General features: G+C 40.3%; 1 protein-coding gene across 8 annotated transcripts in view; it reads right to left on the bottom strand.

Moving 5' to 3' along the window:
• The window catches only part of MARCHF8 (membrane associated ring-CH-type finger 8), a 142,933-nt gene that overhangs the window by 83,176 nt on the left and 40,998 nt on the right, over window positions 1–18,759 (bottom strand). For 3 of the 8 annotated variants that reach the window (XM_054522213.2, XM_054522214.2, XM_063727289.1), the window contains one exon: window positions 17,639–17,731. The exons of 2 other annotated variants lie outside the window; for them this stretch is intronic. The gene's annotated coding sequence lies outside the window, so the exon portion shown is untranslated. Of the gene's footprint in view, window positions 1–13,916; window positions 14,912–17,638; window positions 17,732–18,759 lie in introns of those variants that run through there. 3 more of the 8 variants (XM_063727288.1, XM_063727290.1, XM_054522215.2) reach the window with 2 other exon arrangements.

Genomic DNA, 18,759 nt, shown 5'->3' with positions numbered 1-18,759 from the left:
GGTGGAGCCAAGATGGCCGAATAGGAACAGCTCCAGTCTACAGCTCCCAGCGTGAGCGACGCAGAAGACGGGTGATTTCTGCATTTCCAACTGAGGTACTGGGTTCATCTCACTGGGGAGTGCCGGACAGTGGCTGCAGGACACTGGGTGCAGCGCACCGTGCGTGAGCCAAAGCAGGGTGAGGCATCACATCACCTGGGAAGCGCAAGGGGTCAGGGAATTCCCTTTCCTAGTCAAAGAAAGGGGTGACAGACAGCACCTGGAAAATCGGGTCACTCCCACCCTGATACTGCGCTTTTCCAACGGGCTTCACAAACGGCACACCAGGAGATTATATCCTACACCTGGCTCAAAGGGTCCTACACCCACGGAGCCTCCCTCATTGCTAGCACAGCAGTCTGAGATCACACTGCAAGGCGGCAGCGAGGCTGGGGGAGGGGCGCCCGCCATTGCTGAGGCTTGAGTAGGTAAACAAAGTGGCCAGGAAGCTCGAACTGGGTGGAGCCCACCACAGCTCAAGGAGGCCTGCCTGCCTCTGTAGGCTCCACCTCTGGGGGCAGGGCACAGACAAACAAAAGTCAGCAGTAACCTCTGCAGACTTAAATGTCCCTGTCTGACAGCTTTGAAGACAGTAGTGGTTCTCCCAGGACGCAGCTTGAGATCTGAGAATGGACAGACTGCCTCCTCAAGTGGGTCCCTGACCCCCGAGTAGCCTAACTGGGAGGCATCCCCCAGTAGGGGTGGACTGACACCTCACACGGCCGGGTACTCCTCTGAGATAAAACTTCCAGAGGAACGATCAGGCAGCAGCATTTGCGGTTCACCAATATCCGCTTTTCTGCAGCCACCACTGCTGATACCCAGGCAAACAGGGTCTGGAGTGGACCTCCAACAAACTCCAACAGACTTGCAGCTGAGGGTCCTGACTTTCAGAAGGAAAACTAACAAACAGAAAGGACATCCACACCAAAAACCCATGGGTACGTCACCATCATCAAAGACCAAAGGTAGATAAAACCACAAAGATGGGGAAAAAACAGAGCAGAAAAATCGGAAACTCTAAAAATCAGAGTGCCTCTCCTCCTCCAAATGAACACAGCTCCTCACTAGCAACGGAACAAAGCTGGACAGAGAGTGACTTTGACGAGTTGAGAAGAAGGCTTCAGAAGATTAAACTACTCCAAGCTAAAGGAGGGAGTTCGAACCAATGGCAAAGAAGTTAAAAACCTTGAAAAAAAATTAGATGAATGGCTAACTAGAATAACCAATGCAGAGAAGTCCTTAAAGGACCGGATGTAGCTGAAAACCATGGCATGAGAACTACGTGACGAATGCACAAGCCTCAGTAGTCAATGCGATCAACTGGAAGAAAGGGTATCAGCGATGGAAGATCAAATGAAAGAAATGACGCAAGAAGAGAAGTTTAGAGAAAAAAGAATAAAAAGAAATTAACAAAGCCTCCAAGAAATATAGGACTATGTGAAAAGACCAAATCTATGTCTGATTGGTGTACCTGAAAGTGACAGGGAGAAAGGAACCAAGTTGGAAAACACTCTGCAGGATATTATCCAGGAGAATTTCCGCAATCTAACAAGGCAGGCCAACATTCAAATTCAGGAAATACAGAGACCACCACAAAGATACTCCTCAAGAAGAGCAACTCCGAGACACATAATTGTCAGATTCACCAAAGTTGAAATCAAGGAAAAAATGTTAAGGGCAGCCAGAAAGAAAGGTCGGGTTACCCACAAAGGGAAGCCCATCAGACTAACAGCTGATCTCTCAGCAGAAACTCTACAAGCCAGAAGAGAGTGGGGGCCAATATTCGACATTCTTAAAGAAAAGAATTTTCAACCCAGAATTTCATATCCAGCCAAACTAAGCTTCATAAGTGAAGGAGAAATACAATCCTTTACAGACAAGCAAATGCTGAGAGATTTTGTCACCACCAAGCCTGCCCTAAAAGAGTTCCAGAAGGAAGCACTACACATGGAAAGGAACAACTGGTACCAGCCACTGCAAAAACATGCCAAATTGTAAAGACCATCAAGGCTAGGAAGAAACTGCATCAACTAACGAGCAAAATAACCAGCTAACATCATAATGACAGGATCAAATTCACACATAACAATATTAACCTTAAATGTAAATGGACTAAATGCTCCAATTAAAAGACACAGAAGACACAGACTGGCAAATTGGATAAAGAGTCAAGACCCATCAGTGTGCTGTATTCAGGAAACCCATCTCACGTGCAGAGACACACATAGGCTCAAAATAAAGGGACAGAGGAAGACCTACCAAGCAAATGGAAAACAAAAAAAGGCAGGGGTTGCAATCCTAGTCTCGGATAAAACAGACTTTAAACCAACAAAGATCAAAAGAGACAAAGAAGGCCATTACATAATGGTAAAGGGATCAATTCAACAAGAAGACCTAACTATCCTAAATATATATGCACCCAATACAGGGGCACCCAGATTCATAAAGCAAGTCCTTAGAGACCTATAAAGAGACTTAGACTCCCACACAATAATAATGGGAAACTTTTAACACCCCACTGTCAACACTAGACAGATCAACGAGACAGATAACAAGGATATCCAGGAACTGAACTCAGCTCTGCACCAAGCGGACCTAATGGACATCTACAGAACTCTCCACCTCAAATCAACAGAATATACATTCTTTTCAGCACCACACCACACCTATTCCAAAATTGACTCCTCAGCAAATGTAAAAGAACAGAAATTATAACAAACCTGTCTCTCAGATCACAGTGCAATCAAGCTAGAACTCAGGATTAAGAAATTCACTCAAAACCGCTCAACTACATGGAAACTGAACAACCTGCTCCTGAATGACTACTGGGTACATAACGAAATGAAGGCAGAAATAAAGATGTTCTTTGAAACCAACGAGAACAAACACACAACATACCAGAATCTCTGGGACACATTTAAAGCAGTGTGTAGAGGGAAATTTATAGCACTCAATGCCCACAAGAGAAAGCAGGAAAGATCTAAAATTGACACCCTAACATCACAATTAAAAGAACTAGAGAAGCAAGAGCAAACACATTCAAAAGCTAGCAGAAGGCAAGAAATAACTAAGATCAGAGCAGAACTGAAGGAAATAGAGACACAAAAAACCCTTCAAAAAAATCAATGAACCCAGGAGCTGGTTTTTTGAAAAGATCAACAAAATTAACAGACCGCTAGCAAGACTAATAAAAGAAGAAAAGAGAGAAGAATCAAATAGACGCAATAAAGAATGACAAAGGGTATATCACCACCGATCCCACAGAAATACCAACTACCATCAAAGAATACTATAAATACCTCTACGCAAATAAACTAGAAAATCTAGAAGAAATGGATAAATTCCTCCACACATACACCCTCCCAAGACTAAACCAGGAAGAAGCTGAATCTCTGAATAGACCAATAACAGGCTCTGAAATTGAGGCAATAATTAATAGCTTACCAGCCAAAAAAAGTTCAGGAGCAGATGGATTCACAGCCGAATTCTACCAGAGGTACAAGGAGGAACCGGTACCATTCCTTCCGAAACTATTCCAATCAATAGAAATAGAGGGAATCCTCCCTAACTCATTTTATGAGGCCAGCATCATCCTGATACCAAAGCCGGGCAGAGACACAACCAAAAAAGAGAATTTTAGACCAATATCTCTGATGAACATTGATGCAAAAATCCTCAATAAAATACTGGCAAACCGAATCCAGCAGCACATCAAAAAGCTTATCCACCATGATCAAGTGGGCTTCATCCCTGGGATGCAAGGCTGGTTCAACATACAAAAATCAATAAATGTAATCCAGCATACAAACAGAACCAAAGACAAAAACCACATGATTATCTCAATAGATGCAGAAAAGGCCTTTGACAAAATTCAACAACCTTCACACTAAAAACTCTCAATAAATTAGGTATTGATGGGACGTATCTCAAAATAATAAGAGCTATCTATGACAAACCCACAGCCAGTATCATACTGAATGGGCAAAAACTGGAAGTATTCCCTTTGAAAACTGGCACAAGACAGGGATGCCCTCTCTCACCACTTCTATTCAACATAGTATTGGAAGTTCTGGCCAGGGCAATCAGGCAGGAGAAGGAAATAAACGGCATTCAATTAGGAAAAGAGGAAGTCAAATTGTTCCTGTTTGCAGAAGACATGATTGTATATCTAGAAAACCCCATCATCTCAGCCCAAAATCTCCTTAAGCTGATAAGCAACTTCAGCAAAGTCTCAGGATACAAAATCAATGTGCAAGAATCACAAGCATTCTTACACTGCAATAACAGACAAACAGAGAGCCAAATCATGAGTGAACTCCCATTCACAATTGCTTCAAAGAGAATAAAATACCTAGGAATCCAACTTACAAGGGATGTGAAGGACCTCTTCAAGGAGAACTACAAACCACTGCTCAATGAAATAAAAGAGGATACAAACAAATGGAAGAACATTCCATGCTCATGGATAGGAAGAATCAATATCATGAAAATGGCCATACTGCCCAAGGTAATTTATAGATTCAATGCCATCCCCATCAAGCTACCAATGACTTCCTTCACAGAATTGGAAAAAGCTACTTTAAAGTTCATATGGAACCAAAAAAGAGCCCGCATTGCCAAGTCAATCCTAAGCCAAAAGAACAAAGCTTGAGGCATCACACTACCTGGCTTCAAACTATACTACAAGGCTTAGCCACAGTAACCAAAGCAGCATGGTACTGGTACCAAAACAGAGATATAAACCAATGGAACAGAACAGAACCCTCAGAAATAATGCCGCGTATCTACAACTATCTGATCTTTGACAAACCTGACAAACACAAGCAATAGGAAAAGGATTCCCTATTTAATAAATGGTGCTGGGAAAACTGGCTAGCCATATGTAGAAAGCTGAAACTGGATCCCTTCCTTACACCTTATGCAAAAATTAATTCAAGATGGATTAATGACTTAAATGTTAGACTGAAAACCATAAAAACCCTAGAAGAAAACCTAGGCATTACCATTCAGGACATAGGCATGGGCAAGGACTTCATGTCTAAAACACCAAAAGCAATGGCAACAAAAGCCAAAATGGACAAATGGGATCTAATTAAAGAGCTTCTGCACAGCAAAAGAAACTACCATCAGAGTGAACAGACAACCTACAAAATGGGAGAAAATTTTTGCAATCTACTCATCTGACAAAGGGCTAATATCCAGAATCTGCAATGAACTCAAACAAATTTACAAAAAAAAACAAACAACTTCATCAAAAAGTGGGCAAAGGATATGAACAGACACTTCTCAAAAGAAGACATTTATGCAGCCAAAAGACACATGAAAAAATGCTCATCATCACTGGCCATCAGAGAAATGCAAATCAAAACCACAATGAGATACCATCTCATGCCAGTTAGAATGGCAATCATTAAAAAGTTAGGAAACAACAGGTGCTGGAGAGGATGTGGAGAAATAGGAACAATTTTACACTGTTGGTGGGACTGTAAACTAGTTCAACCATTGTGGAAGTCAGTGTGGCGATTCCTCAGGGATCTAGAACTAGAAATACCACTTGACCCAGCCATCCCATTACTTGGTATATACTCAAAGGATTATAAATCATGCTGTTATAAAGACACATGCACACGTATGTTTATTGCGGCACTATTCACAACAGCAAAGGCTTGTAACCAACCGAAATGTCCAGCAAAGATAGACTGGATTAAGAAAATGTGGCACATATACACCATGGAATACTATGCATCATTATGATGAGTTCATGTCCTTTGCAGGGACATGGATGAAATTGGAAACCATCATTCTCAGCAAACTATCGCAAGGACAAAAAACCAAACACCACATGTTCTCACTCATAGGTGGGAATTGAACAATGAGAACACATGGACACAGGAAGTGGAACATCACACACCAAGGACTGCTGTGGGGTGGGGAGAGGGGGGAGGGATAGCATTAGGAGATACACCTAATGTAAATGAGGAGTTAATGGGTGCAGCACACCAACATGGCACATGTATACATATGTAAGAAACCTGCACGTTGTGCACATGTACCCTAAAACTTAAAGTATAATAATAATAAAATAAAATAATGCAAGTGAAAATATAAAGCAATTACTAACAACAACAACTATAGAAGAAAGAAAATGTAATAATTTGGCTTTAAAATGAAACAAATTTCAACACGGACAATGGTATAAACGTTACAATCATATAAGCAACACAGACATAACCAAATTGGGAGGATGGGAAGAGGGAAGGTTGGGTAAAAAAGGAAGTCAACAGATAATAGCTAATGTTCATGAACATATTATTTGAAAACATGGAAGCACCTCTCAGAAGACACATGCGGCTGCCTATGGGGAAGATTCTGTCCATTCCCACAACAATGCTTTGGACTGTGGAGGACCAGAGCAAAGGACTACTGTTTTTCATTCTAGGACACTGGGTACACCAAGCTCCTAAGTATAGTTCTAAAATTCAGAAAACTACCAAAATTAAAATTTTTTAAAAACCACTCTACCCTTTCTTTACTTATTTAACACTAAAACTTGATTGAACTCGTAGGCCGGGCGCAGTGGCTCATGCCGGTAATCCCAGCACTTTGGGAGGCTGAGGCGGGCAGATCATGAGGTCAGGAGATAGAGACCACCCTGGCTAACACAGTGAAACCCCATCTCTACTAAAAATACAAAAAATTAGCCGGGGCATGGTGGCGGGCACCTGTAGTCCCAGCTACTTGGTAGGCTGAGGCAGGAGAATGGTGTGAACCTGGGAGGCTAAGCTTGTAGTGAGCTGAGACCGTCCTACTGCACTCCAGCCTGGCGACAGAGCAGGACTTCGTCTCAAAAAAAAAAAAAAAAAAAGACTTGATTGAACACCCTGGGGCCAAAACCTGACCTGAACTGACAGGAAGCTACTCAAAACTATACTTATGCTGCTTAGTGTAAATATTATATATACTTCAATGCAGAAATAGTGCGTTTGAGTAAGGATTCTTACTCCAGGCCTCGATGGGAGTATCTGATAATTTACAGTATATGTGGCAGACTACTTTCCTAAAAACCTGAGAATTTCTAAATTCTAAAATATTTCTGATCCAAGAGTTTTGAATAAGAGAGTTTGAGCTTACAATTCATTTTTCAAAATGAAATGTATTACTTTTATTACATGTATTTTAGTACACGTATTACTTTTATTTTTTAGATTTTGAAGGTATTCTGAAGAATTCAATGGAGAGAAAGTATAAAAAGAATAACAGGTATGAGACTCATGTGACCTTAAACGGATCAACACCTAATGCCACACACTTTCCAAAACTGGCATTATTCCTGGATCGTTATTTAAGATAATAAATAAAAAGGCTACATTGTCTAATTAAAAATTTGAAGAAGAAGGCAAGAAAACTTCACTTGACTCCTCAGTCATATCCCACTACTGTCCCATCTATCCTACTCTTCTAGGAAAAGGTGGTCTACACTCACATTCAACATTTCTTCACTTTCTATACACATTTCAACTAACTACAATCTGGCTTCAGTACAGTAAGGTCTACAATGCTCTCTATATTAAGCCTAAAAATTGTTTTGCAGCCCTCATGTTATTTGACTTGATACTTTCACTCTCTTCCTAGTCTTAAAATACTCTTTTCTTTGACTTAAATGACATAACACTGTCCTAGTGTTCCTCCTGCTCCATCTGCACCTCTGCAGATCTATCCCCTATAGCACGACATTGTACGCAGAGATTCCTCAAAGTTCCATTTAACCCTCTCTGATTCTCATTCTGTGCTCCCTTTCCCTGGGTGATTTAATCCATAACTTTGGCTTGAATGCCCACCTTTGCAGATGTTATTTAAAAAGAAAATATTGATAAATCAGATTTTATTGAATTTAAAACTTTTGCACTTTAAAAGATACCATTAATAAAAAAGATAAGCCACTGACTGGGGAAAAAATACTTGACAATCATATATCTGATAAAAAAACTTGTATCTGGCCGGGCATGGTGGCTCACGCCTGTAATCCTAGCACTTTGGGAGGCCGGGGTGGGCGGATCACAAGGTCAGGAGATCGAGACCATCCTGGTCAACATGGTGAAACCCCGTCTTTACTAAAAATACAAAAAATTAGCCGGGCGCGGTGGCGGGCGCCTGTAGTCTCAGCTACTCAGGAGGCTGAGGCAGGAGAATGGCGTGAACCCGGGAGGCGGAGCTTGCAGTGAGCTGAGATCGCGCCACTGCACGCCAGCCTGGGTGACAGAGTGAGACTCCGTCTCAAAAAAAAAAAAAAAAGACTTGTATCTAGAATAAAGAACTCCTACGTAAGACAAACGACGTAATTTTAAAATAAGCAAAATATATTAACAGACGTTTCATCAAAAAAGATATATCAAAGAAGATATATGAGAGCCAGGCTCTCATATGTGCCTGTAGTCCTAGCTATTCGGGATGCTGAGGCAAGAGGATCGTTTGAGCCCATGAGTTCGAGGCTACAGTGAGCTATGATCACAACACTGTACTCCATTCTAGGCAACAGCGTGAGACCCCGTCTCTAAAAAATAAAATAAAATAATAAAGACATATGAATAGCTAATAAACTCACGAAAAGATGCTAAAAATTAAAACCACAATGATATACCACTATACCCCCACTAGAATGGCTACAACCAAAAACACTAGAATGGCTCCAATCAAAAAGATAGTCAATACTAATTGTTTGATATAGAAAAAATTAGATCTTTCGCATATCGCTGGTGAGAATATAAATTGATATAGATACTTGGAAAACAGTCTGGCGGTTTCTTAAAAAGTTAAACATAAACTTATCCTATGACCCAGGAACTGCAGTCCTTGGAATTCATCCGAGAGATATGAAAACATATGTCCACACAAAGACACATACATGAATGTGCATAGCAGCATTCCTCATAATAGCCCAAAACTGGAAATATTCCAAATGTCCACCAACTAAAGAATAGATAAAAACGTGGCTTATCTATACAATGAAATTCTATTCAGCAATTAAAAGGAAAAAACCAATCATATACACTACAACATGGATGAACCTCAAAGATTATGCAAATTGAAACAAGTCAGACACAAAAGACTATATATTATACAATTCCATTTTTATAAAGTGTCTTGAGAAGGCAGATCAGTGATTGCCTCATGTTGGGTGTAGTTGTGGGTATTATCTGCAAATGGGCAAGAGGGAATTTTGGGAGCAAAGGAAATGTCTCAAACTGGATTACAATGACATTGCACTACTTCAAATTTACTAATCACTGAATTGTACACTTATAATAGGTGAATTTTATGGTGCCTAAATTACACCTCAAGATGCTCATTTAATACAGCTTACAAGGCCCTATGTATCTATCCCACCTCATTTTGTACTACCCCTCTCTCTGTAGTCCAGCTACAGCAGTGTTCCTTCAGTCCCCTCAGACCTCCCAGCACCTTACCACCACAGCCTATATATATGGTATTCTCTGCCTGCAACACTCTTCCTTCCCGTTTTGGGCTAACTCTTGGTCAACCATCTGACCATCCTGACAGAGGAAATTCCACATTCATAGCTCTTTATAAGATCAATGAAGAACCTCTACTTTATTAACAATGTTCACAGTTAGAATGTTACATTTATTGAGTTCTTTAATTAATGACTTTCTCCCCTACTCAGCCATAAGTTCCCCAAAGGCAGCATATCTCATTTTGCTTACCTTTGTATCTCTCTTTCTGTGGCCCAATGCCTATCACATAAGATCTATTAAATAAATGCTGGTTGGATCAATCTCCCTGAGACAGCAGGCAAAAATGGCTGAGAATTTCATTTGTAACTCAAACTATTAAGCAACACTGTTCTCCGTCTCAAATCCTGAGCAAGTACCCTAGTGGAGATTTGGAAACAACTAACAAAAATTCATGTTTGTCAACCTGGTACAATTCATTTCAGATGGGAAGAAACCCACTGATCTTTAAATATCTGCAGCAGATTGACCACATCAGACTTAGTTGAAAATTGAAATGGAATTCAAATATAGTGGAATGTAATCTAAGTATCTTTAAGAATAATTTTAAAAGATGACAAGTGTAAGTAGTAAAGAATTACTGATCAAAGCATTTTAAGACAGAGGAAAACTTAAGTTTCCTAAGTTACAGATGAGAAATTTCAACCTTTGAGTCAAAAAACCCAATGCTGGATAGATAGCAAGTTACAGAAGCTTGCTATCCAACAGTTGAATGAGAGCCCAAATATGCTACTGCACTAGTATCACCTCAAAGCCTTCTTCCCTTCACTCAGCTAGGAAAGAAGGCTCCCCCTGCCACATCACATCTCACCCTCTGTCTCACTCACTTAACCACTGGTTAGCAAGGCTAACCTTAAGCTATAAAGCTATAAAGATTGCCCTGCTCCTGCCTTTTACTGAAACGAAGACCAAAATTAAACTTGAAAGCTCTGAGAAATTTCAGGGAAGATGACAGAGAAACACCACAAAGTCTCCATATGTTACCCACTAAAAAACAGTCTGATACAAATTTTGTTATTTGGGCTTGGCCTGTTAAAACTATTAGCTTTAAAAACAGTGAGTTCATTTTAAAATATAAAAATGAGCTGAATATTTATTTATTTATTTATTATTTTGAGACAGGGTCTTGCTCTGTTGCCCAGGCTGGAGTGCAGTGGCGCAATAATCTCGGCTCACTGCAACCTCCACCTTCCTGGTTCAAGCAATTGCACTGCCTCAGCCTCCCGAGTAGCTGGGATTACAGGTGCACGCCACCACTCCTGGCTAATTTTTTTGTATTTTTAGTAGAGACAGGGTTTCACCATGTTGGCCAGAGTGATCTCGAACTCCTGACCTCAGGCCATCCGCCCGCCTCAGCCTCCCAAAGTGCTGAGATTACAGGCGTGAGCCACAGCGCCCGGTCATGAGCTGGAATTTTTTAATGCAACAAGAATAAAGCAGGCCAGGAGTGGTGGCTCACACCTGTAATCCTGGCACTTTAGGAAGCCAAGGTGAGTGGATCACTTAAGCTTCGGAGTTTGAGACCAGCCTGGGCCACATGGTGAGACCCCATCTCTACTAAAAATACAAAAAAAATTGCTGGGCGTGGTGGTGCATGTCTGTGGTATCAGCTGCTTGGGCGACAGGTGGGAGGATCACTTGAGCCCAGGGGACAGAGGTTGCAGTGAGCCAAGATTGTACCACTACACTCCAGCCTGGGTGACAGAAGGAGAACCTGTCTCAAAAAAAAAAAAAAAAAAAAGTTAACTACCAGAAAATATATATGCAATTACAAATAGTGAAGAAATCATAAGACATACAAACACATCCCACAGACTAAAGTTTATCCAGAAACAAAAGACTGAAGTTTGTTAGTTTTTAAATCTCCTACAGTAATTTAGAGCATTGCCGGGTGCAGTGGCTTGTACCTGTAGTCCCAGCTACTTGGGAGGCTGAGGTGGGAGGACCACTTTAGGCCAGGAGTTCTAGACTGGCCCGGGCAACATAGTAAGACCTTGTCCCCCACCAAAAAAATTCAGATCATTACTAGAGGTAATAAAGGGTACAATAAATGTTAAATAAAAGAATAATAAATAAGAAATGCTGAAAATAAGTGGAAAATAAAATCCAAAGCATAAATGATTTAAACAGATAAAGTATATGAAGAAACTAAAAAGTATAAAAATACTGCCTGTCAATAATAATGGAGGAAAAAACTAGATGAAAGCATTTGCAAATCCTAAGTACTTTACATGCATATTTCATTTAAATCTCATAGCAGTGCCAGGAAGGAGAGAAACTTTTATCTCCCTTTCATGCACAGCTTAGAGAAATTAATCAACTTGCCCAAGCTTTCACAGCCATATTTCAAGGATTCTCAGCTGCTAGCATTTGCTTGACCTTACAGAAGGTGCCAACAAGAAGCTTTTATGCAACTAGACCATAATTGCCCCTGACTAACCTGGGATTCCAAGGTGCCAATTTCAGAGATGTTAGAATGGATAAAAATGCACAACTTATGCTTGACTAAATGTGATAGTGTGCAGCAACCGATCAGGTGAACCTAAAATATCTAGCGGTTTTTTTTTGTTTTTTTTTATTTCACAGTGGCACTGCTACAGGAAGGACTAAGATAAAACATGATATGTTCCTGTCTTTGTTATAGTAAAGAAGAGCTATTATAATCCCTATGGATATAGAAGACAACATGGAATTCACATTTGAAGTATTAAATAGTGACAGGACTTTTGTTGCCTTTTTTGTCTATACAGAGGGACAACTTAACCAAAGCAATGCTTATATCTGCCTAAAATTTGGCAAAGATAATAAATTAGATACTTCAAAAGTGGGTTATTTTAAGGCACTAAGATACGCCTCAAATAGGTCGAATTCATGGCAGATATTTAACTGTAGCATTTTGAGTTCACTTGCAAATTTGTATCACAAGCCACAGAAAAGAAACAGTGCATTTAAAAACTATAGCCCACATCCTTATGTTCTTTCATCTTTATTCCAGTAGAAGATGCAAGGTAATTTTCCAACACACAACCTCAGAGGCTGAAGCCAAGAAGAGCGGCAGAATGGATGGATTCAAGGTGTGCCAACAATGTTACCCAGTAGGAAAAAATTCCATAAAAACTGGGCCCCTAAGGAAAACAACAAAGCCTAATGCTGAAGTCCTGTCCAAATGCAAGTGCTTGGCTAAGAGAGAGCAGTCAGGCTGTAGACTGAAAGGCAGTGTATGCAATTTAGAATCCCCAGAAGTAGAGTAACAGAGAGAGAACACAGCTGCCTGAGAGTGAGATGCTAATGTGGGGCAGGCAGGACTTGGCTCCAGACAGTGCTTGCTATCGGGACTCCTTCCATGACTCGGGAAGACCTCAGTACAACCACTGGGGCAGGTATGCGAATTAGGTAAACCAGGTGCAATTAACTGGAAAAAGGGCCTGGACTAATGTCTGGGCTTTCTGAAAGATTTTGCATCTCAGGGAAATTATGGAATAGCCACAGTATTCCCTTAGTAATAGAATACAAAAATACTGAAAACACTCAAAGTTAAGAAAAGGGAAAAGAGAAGATTTGTTAGGGTTCTTTTAGCATTTCACTTCTGAGAAACAGAACAGGTGTTTTCAACACCTGGAAAACACCTTCAATCCATCAAGCACAGAAATAGTCTGCCTTTGGCCAGGCACGGTGGCTCATGCCTATAATCTTCGGGAGGCCGAGGCGGTGGATCACCTGAGGTCAGGAGTTCGTGACCAGCCTGGCCAACATGGTGAAACCCTGTCTCTACTAAAAATACAGAAATTAGTCGAGAGTGGTGGCGGGCGCCTGTAATCCCAGCTACTCATGAGGCTGAGGAAAGAGAATTGCTTGAACCCGGGAAGTGGAGGTTGCAGTGACCCAAGATCATGCCATTGCACTCCAGCCTGGATGACAAGAGCAAGACTCCATCTCAAAAAAAAAAAAAAAAAAAAAAGAAAGAAAAGAAATAGTCTACCTTCTTGAGCTCCTACAAGAGCTCTTCAGTGCTTCCCCTGCAGAGAACAGTGTCTGATCCCTATAGATAACGAAAGGAGGATGAAGGATAGGTCAAGGCTTCAGCAGCCCAGCATTCTCCCTGGGTATTCACCACACCATTAGAGAAGAAACCTATTTACTTTTCTGCCTCCTTGAAGGCTCAGTAATGAAGCCATGATTAGAATTGCAGGCATGGATTCCAGCCACTTATCACAAGATGTTCCATTTTCTCTTGCTATGTAACAAACTACCCAAAACTTTGTTGCTTGAACAGCCATGATTTCCTATTTCTCATAATTCCATGGGTTGGCTGGGCAGCTCTTCTGCTGCCCTTACCTGACTTACATAGGCTGCTTCGCTGGGCTCAGCAGGGAGGGAAGGGCCTTATCCATGTGGCCTTTTCTTCTAGGCTTCTTCACATGGTGGCAGCAGCATCCCAAGACAGTTCACCCACTACACATGGTGCCTCTGCTTGCACTGTCTGCTGATTGAGACCAAAGTCAAGAAAGGGGAAAAGAGACTCTACCACTTGATGGGTCCTGTGGTTTGAATGTGTCCCCCAAGTTCATGTATTGGAAACTTAATCCCCAATGCAACAGTGCTGACAAGTGGGACTTGTAAGAGGTGATCAGGCCATGAGGGCTCTGCCCTCACTAATGGATTAATGCTGTTATTGAGGAAGTAGGTTAGTTATCATGGGAGTGGGTTCCTAATAGGAGAATAAGTTCAGCCTCCTTCCCTTCTCTCCATCCCATGCACATGCTCTCTTGCCCATCTGCCTTCCACCATGGGATGATGCAGCAAGAAAGCCCTCACCAGATGTGAGCCCCTCAACCTTGGACGTCCCAGGCTGCAGAACTGTAAGAACTAAATCTCTGTACTTTATTAATTACCCCATCTCATGTACTCTGTTACAGCAGCACAACACAGACTAAGACAATGGGAGAAACAAGTGAAGTCATACTGCAAACAGGCAGAGCTGGGAGCAGGGACAGGGGGCAGTGATTCACTGGGAGCCATTTTGTAACAATTTACCACGTATTGTTTTTGCTACTTTTTCCTCTGATAATAATAGTTGTTATCAGTAGTGTTTTTATAAGGTGTTTTCATACCTATTATAAATTCAAAGCTAATTATGATCTTTATAATACGGGGAAAAAGGTGCTCAATTCTATTTCTACTACAGAATAACATTAATAAATAGATCCAAAAATATTCCCAACGTTTAGAGACAAGAATTCCTTCTAGCAATCCATACCTCTTGAAGATCTCACGATCCTTAACAAACACATGGATCTTGTGAAGCATCTTTAGTAGGCTGACAGAGGTAGAAACTGTGGCCAAAGTTTATAACAGAAAAATTGAAGGCAATTATACTTCATTTGAAGTGCTTCCTGCAGAAAGAATTCTCAGCATGTCACTGTACAATGCAGCACATAAGGACAGTGGCACACACTGCTCTGCACCAGTCAGCTGTCATCTCAGGCCAGAACAAGCATATTCTCTACATACTGCAGTAAACCAGAAAAACCAGAGCAGAATTTGCCTCAGTACTCACCTTATCCCCTGACCATCCGAGATATGTCTGCCCAGGCAGGACAAATCTTCTCAAGGACCCCTGTACATGCCATGGTCAACCTTACCTTTGCTCATGCTGTCCCATCTTCTTGAGATGCTCTTTCCTCTTTGCCCATCAGGCCCAAAATTCCCTGGCCTTCAGACCACACCTCAAAGCATTTCTTCTCTACAAGCAAAACATACTCCCCTTTCCCTTCCTTACTACCCATAGCAGTTACCCAATTTCTTTACAGGTGGACATTAGTCACATAAAAACAGTCCTTCAATATAAGTGATGGTTAATTTCACATGTGAACTTGACTAGGCCACAATATCTAGATATTTGGTCAAACATTATTCTGAATGTTTCTGTGAAGGTATTTTTAAGATAAGACTGACATTTAAATTGGCAGACTTTTTTTTAAGGCAGGACCGGATTTATTCCCATTTTACAGACGAGGAAACACTCAGAGAGGTCAAGTGATCCACCTGCTCCAGGTCTCAAGTCAATACATGACTCAGCTGAAACTTCCTCTCCTAGATATACAATGAGAGTAATGCCAGACCTGCTTCTCAAAACAGATATGCACAAGAAAACTGTTTTAGTCTCATTCTTCTGACAACTAGAAAGTAAATATTCACCAGGCCCCATGCACATAACATTATCATAAGTCAGAAGTCTCTTATTAAGAACATAAAATCACAGTGCAGATTGGGAGTGGGAAGATACACAGAAAGGATACCAAGAGTCTCTGTCAACTGCCCCTGGTTTGAGTTCAACATTTTTTTAAGAGATGCAATGTTTTTTTAGGAGATGGGGTTTCACTATGTTGCCTAGGCTGGACTTAACTCCTAGGCTCAAGTGATCCTCTTGCCTCAGCCTCCCAAGTATCTGGGACTACAGGTGCCTGTCACCACACCCAGGTTCTAAATTGGTGGATTCTGAGTAAAATATCCTGCTTTCCATAATGTGCGTGGGCCTCAACCAATCAGTTGAAGGCCTTAATATAAAAAGGACTGACCTCCCCCAGAAGAAGAGGGAATTCTGCCAGCAGACTGCCTTCAGCCTTGAACTCCAGAATCAACTCTTCCCTGAGCCTCCAGCCTGCCGGCCCACCCTACAGATTTTGGACTTTTTAGTCTCCACAATCATATGAACCAATTCCTTAAAATAAATCTCTCTCTCCCAATCTCATCTAGCTATCTATATATATATAGGTATATCTGTACACACACACACACACACACACACAGAGACACACACACCCTATTGGTTTTGTTTCTTTGGAGAACTCTGACTGATACAATATATCACACAGTTTAGATCATTCCTTGCAGGGTACAAAGCCTGTCCTACTTAAAAGGCTATATGATCCCTGGACTGTTGCATATTTTTTAGCAATCCCTACAGTCTTCTGTACCATCACGTTTCTTTAGTATTCCCTACGGTGTTCCATACAGAGCAGGGGTAAAAATATTCCAGGAACTTTAATTTGTGCTTCCTTATGACTAAACCTTGTATCCTTCCAGTTTCCTAACCTTTCTGCACCATTGACTGTGATATGTATATATACTAAAGAAGCTGAAAGAAAGAAAAGGAATACTGCTCCCATTTTCCCATGGTGGAATCCCAAAGGTGGTGAATGTCTATTAAAAACTAGTAGTTTTATTACTAACTGGCACACAGGTGGTAGAATGTTAAAAAAAAAAAAAAAAAAAAAAAACACTACAAACTATTACTCGCTTTATGATCCTGGAATCCATTCTTTTCAATTTTCTCCACCTAGAAAACACCTTTTAGTGAAAAAACTATAATAAAAGCAAAAAAATGTTTTAGTCAATCATCAAAATAATAACCCAAGACCAAATTTAAAGTAATATAAACGTAAATCAGGAATAGTTTTTAAAGTCAGCTATCACGTCTTAGAGATTTTTAGTTTATTTTAAATCCCTTTGGGAAGACCTAGAATACTTCATTCATTTAACCTAAGCAAACAAATGGACAAGCACATATTCTCATAGTCTGACCCAATTTTCCCAGCATCTTCCAAGTGCCAGGCTCCTACTAGGAACTGGAAAATTTTAGAAGTGAACTGCTGCTATCATTCCTCCCTAAAATAGATTAGTGAATGCCCAGAAAATAAAGAATGCTCACATTTAAGCTACTCTCTAACAATGTGCATATTTCTGCTACTACCAGTTGAATTGTATACATTATCAAAAACCTATTGCTTAATCTCCAAACCTGTTTATGTCAGTTATACTCATTCTGCAATGGTATAATTTAATTGAATACTACATAAACTGATCACAAATGGACAAACGTGGCTACAAAACTAAGAAGTTACTATTTCTATAAAACCTAAGTTGAATACTTTGGAAAGCATCCATACAGGCATATTACTTTCCTTAAAATTTTTTGACAAATTGAGTATACATAAAACTAGTACAAAAGACAAGAAAACAATACTTAAAATACCAGAATCCTGGCTAGGTGCAATGGCTCATACCTGTAATCCCAGTACTTTGGGAAGCTGAGGCAGAAGGATCACTTGAGGCCAGGAGTTTGAGACCAGTCTGGGCAACACAGCAAGACCCCATCTCTACAAAAAAAATTTTAAATTAAAAAAAAAGATAGAATTCTATGCTCTGACTGCTTCAAATGTTCCTAAAGTCTCAATCTACTTTAAACAGAGTGAAACTAGAAAACACAGAAGCTACTCTACAAATGTGGTTTTTACAAGAACAATAATACAGAACTGAGAGGACCCATAATACACAAAGAAAGATTACTACCCTAGATCACAAGACTGGCCTTTTGCATCCTCCACTATTCCCAGAACAATCCATCAGTAGCACTAACATTACACTTGAATACTTCCTGAAGTCAAGTTGTTTTATTTAAAACTGAAATATCCCTCTAAAAGACAATAACAACAAAAAAATAAGTATGTATGTACAAGGTATTCACTGCAGCACTATTTCTAACAGCAAAACACTAAAGACAATCCAAATGTCCATTAATATGGGACTGGCAATAAACTATGGTAAATTCACACAATGAAATAGAAAAAAAGGCATGAAGAATGCCTCTATATACTTCTATGGAGTGATCAGCAGGAAATAATAGGAAGACAAAAAAGCAAGAAGAAAATTATACATAGTGTGCTACCATTCACCTAAGATGGGATTAGGAGGCAGAAACTATATGTGTGTGCACATGCAGGGACATGCGCGCACACACACACACACACACACACACACACACACACTCTTGCTCCTATGTTTTAAATGGAATGCAGGAAAGAAAAATAGAGGGAACCACAATCAGAGCTAGACTTCTCTGATTCCGCCTTGTTTTACACATTTAGCTCGGGAACCATGTATATGTTTTCCATAATTGTTTAAAAAATAATTGAAAAACTGTCATCTCTAAAATTCAAAAGCAAAGTGCAATGACCCTAAATATTTGTTGAATTGGTGGTATAATCATGCAAAAAGGAATTATTTCAAATGACTTAAAACAGTTTTACCAGACATCCCTAGAGGAATCTATCCTAAAAATGAAAAGAATTTGGGAAAGTGCTTTAAATTCTTAAACTATTTTCAGTAATCATATTGTCAGCAGTAA

Source organism: Pongo abelii, chromosome 8, assembly GCF_028885655.2.
Source record: "Pongo abelii isolate AG06213 chromosome 8, NHGRI_mPonAbe1-v2.0_pri, whole genome shotgun sequence".
NCBI lineage: Eukaryota > Metazoa > Chordata > Mammalia > Primates > Hominidae > Pongo > Pongo abelii.
Note: the sequence above shows the minus strand (reverse complement) of the source record. Positions and strands in the feature narration are given on the sequence as shown.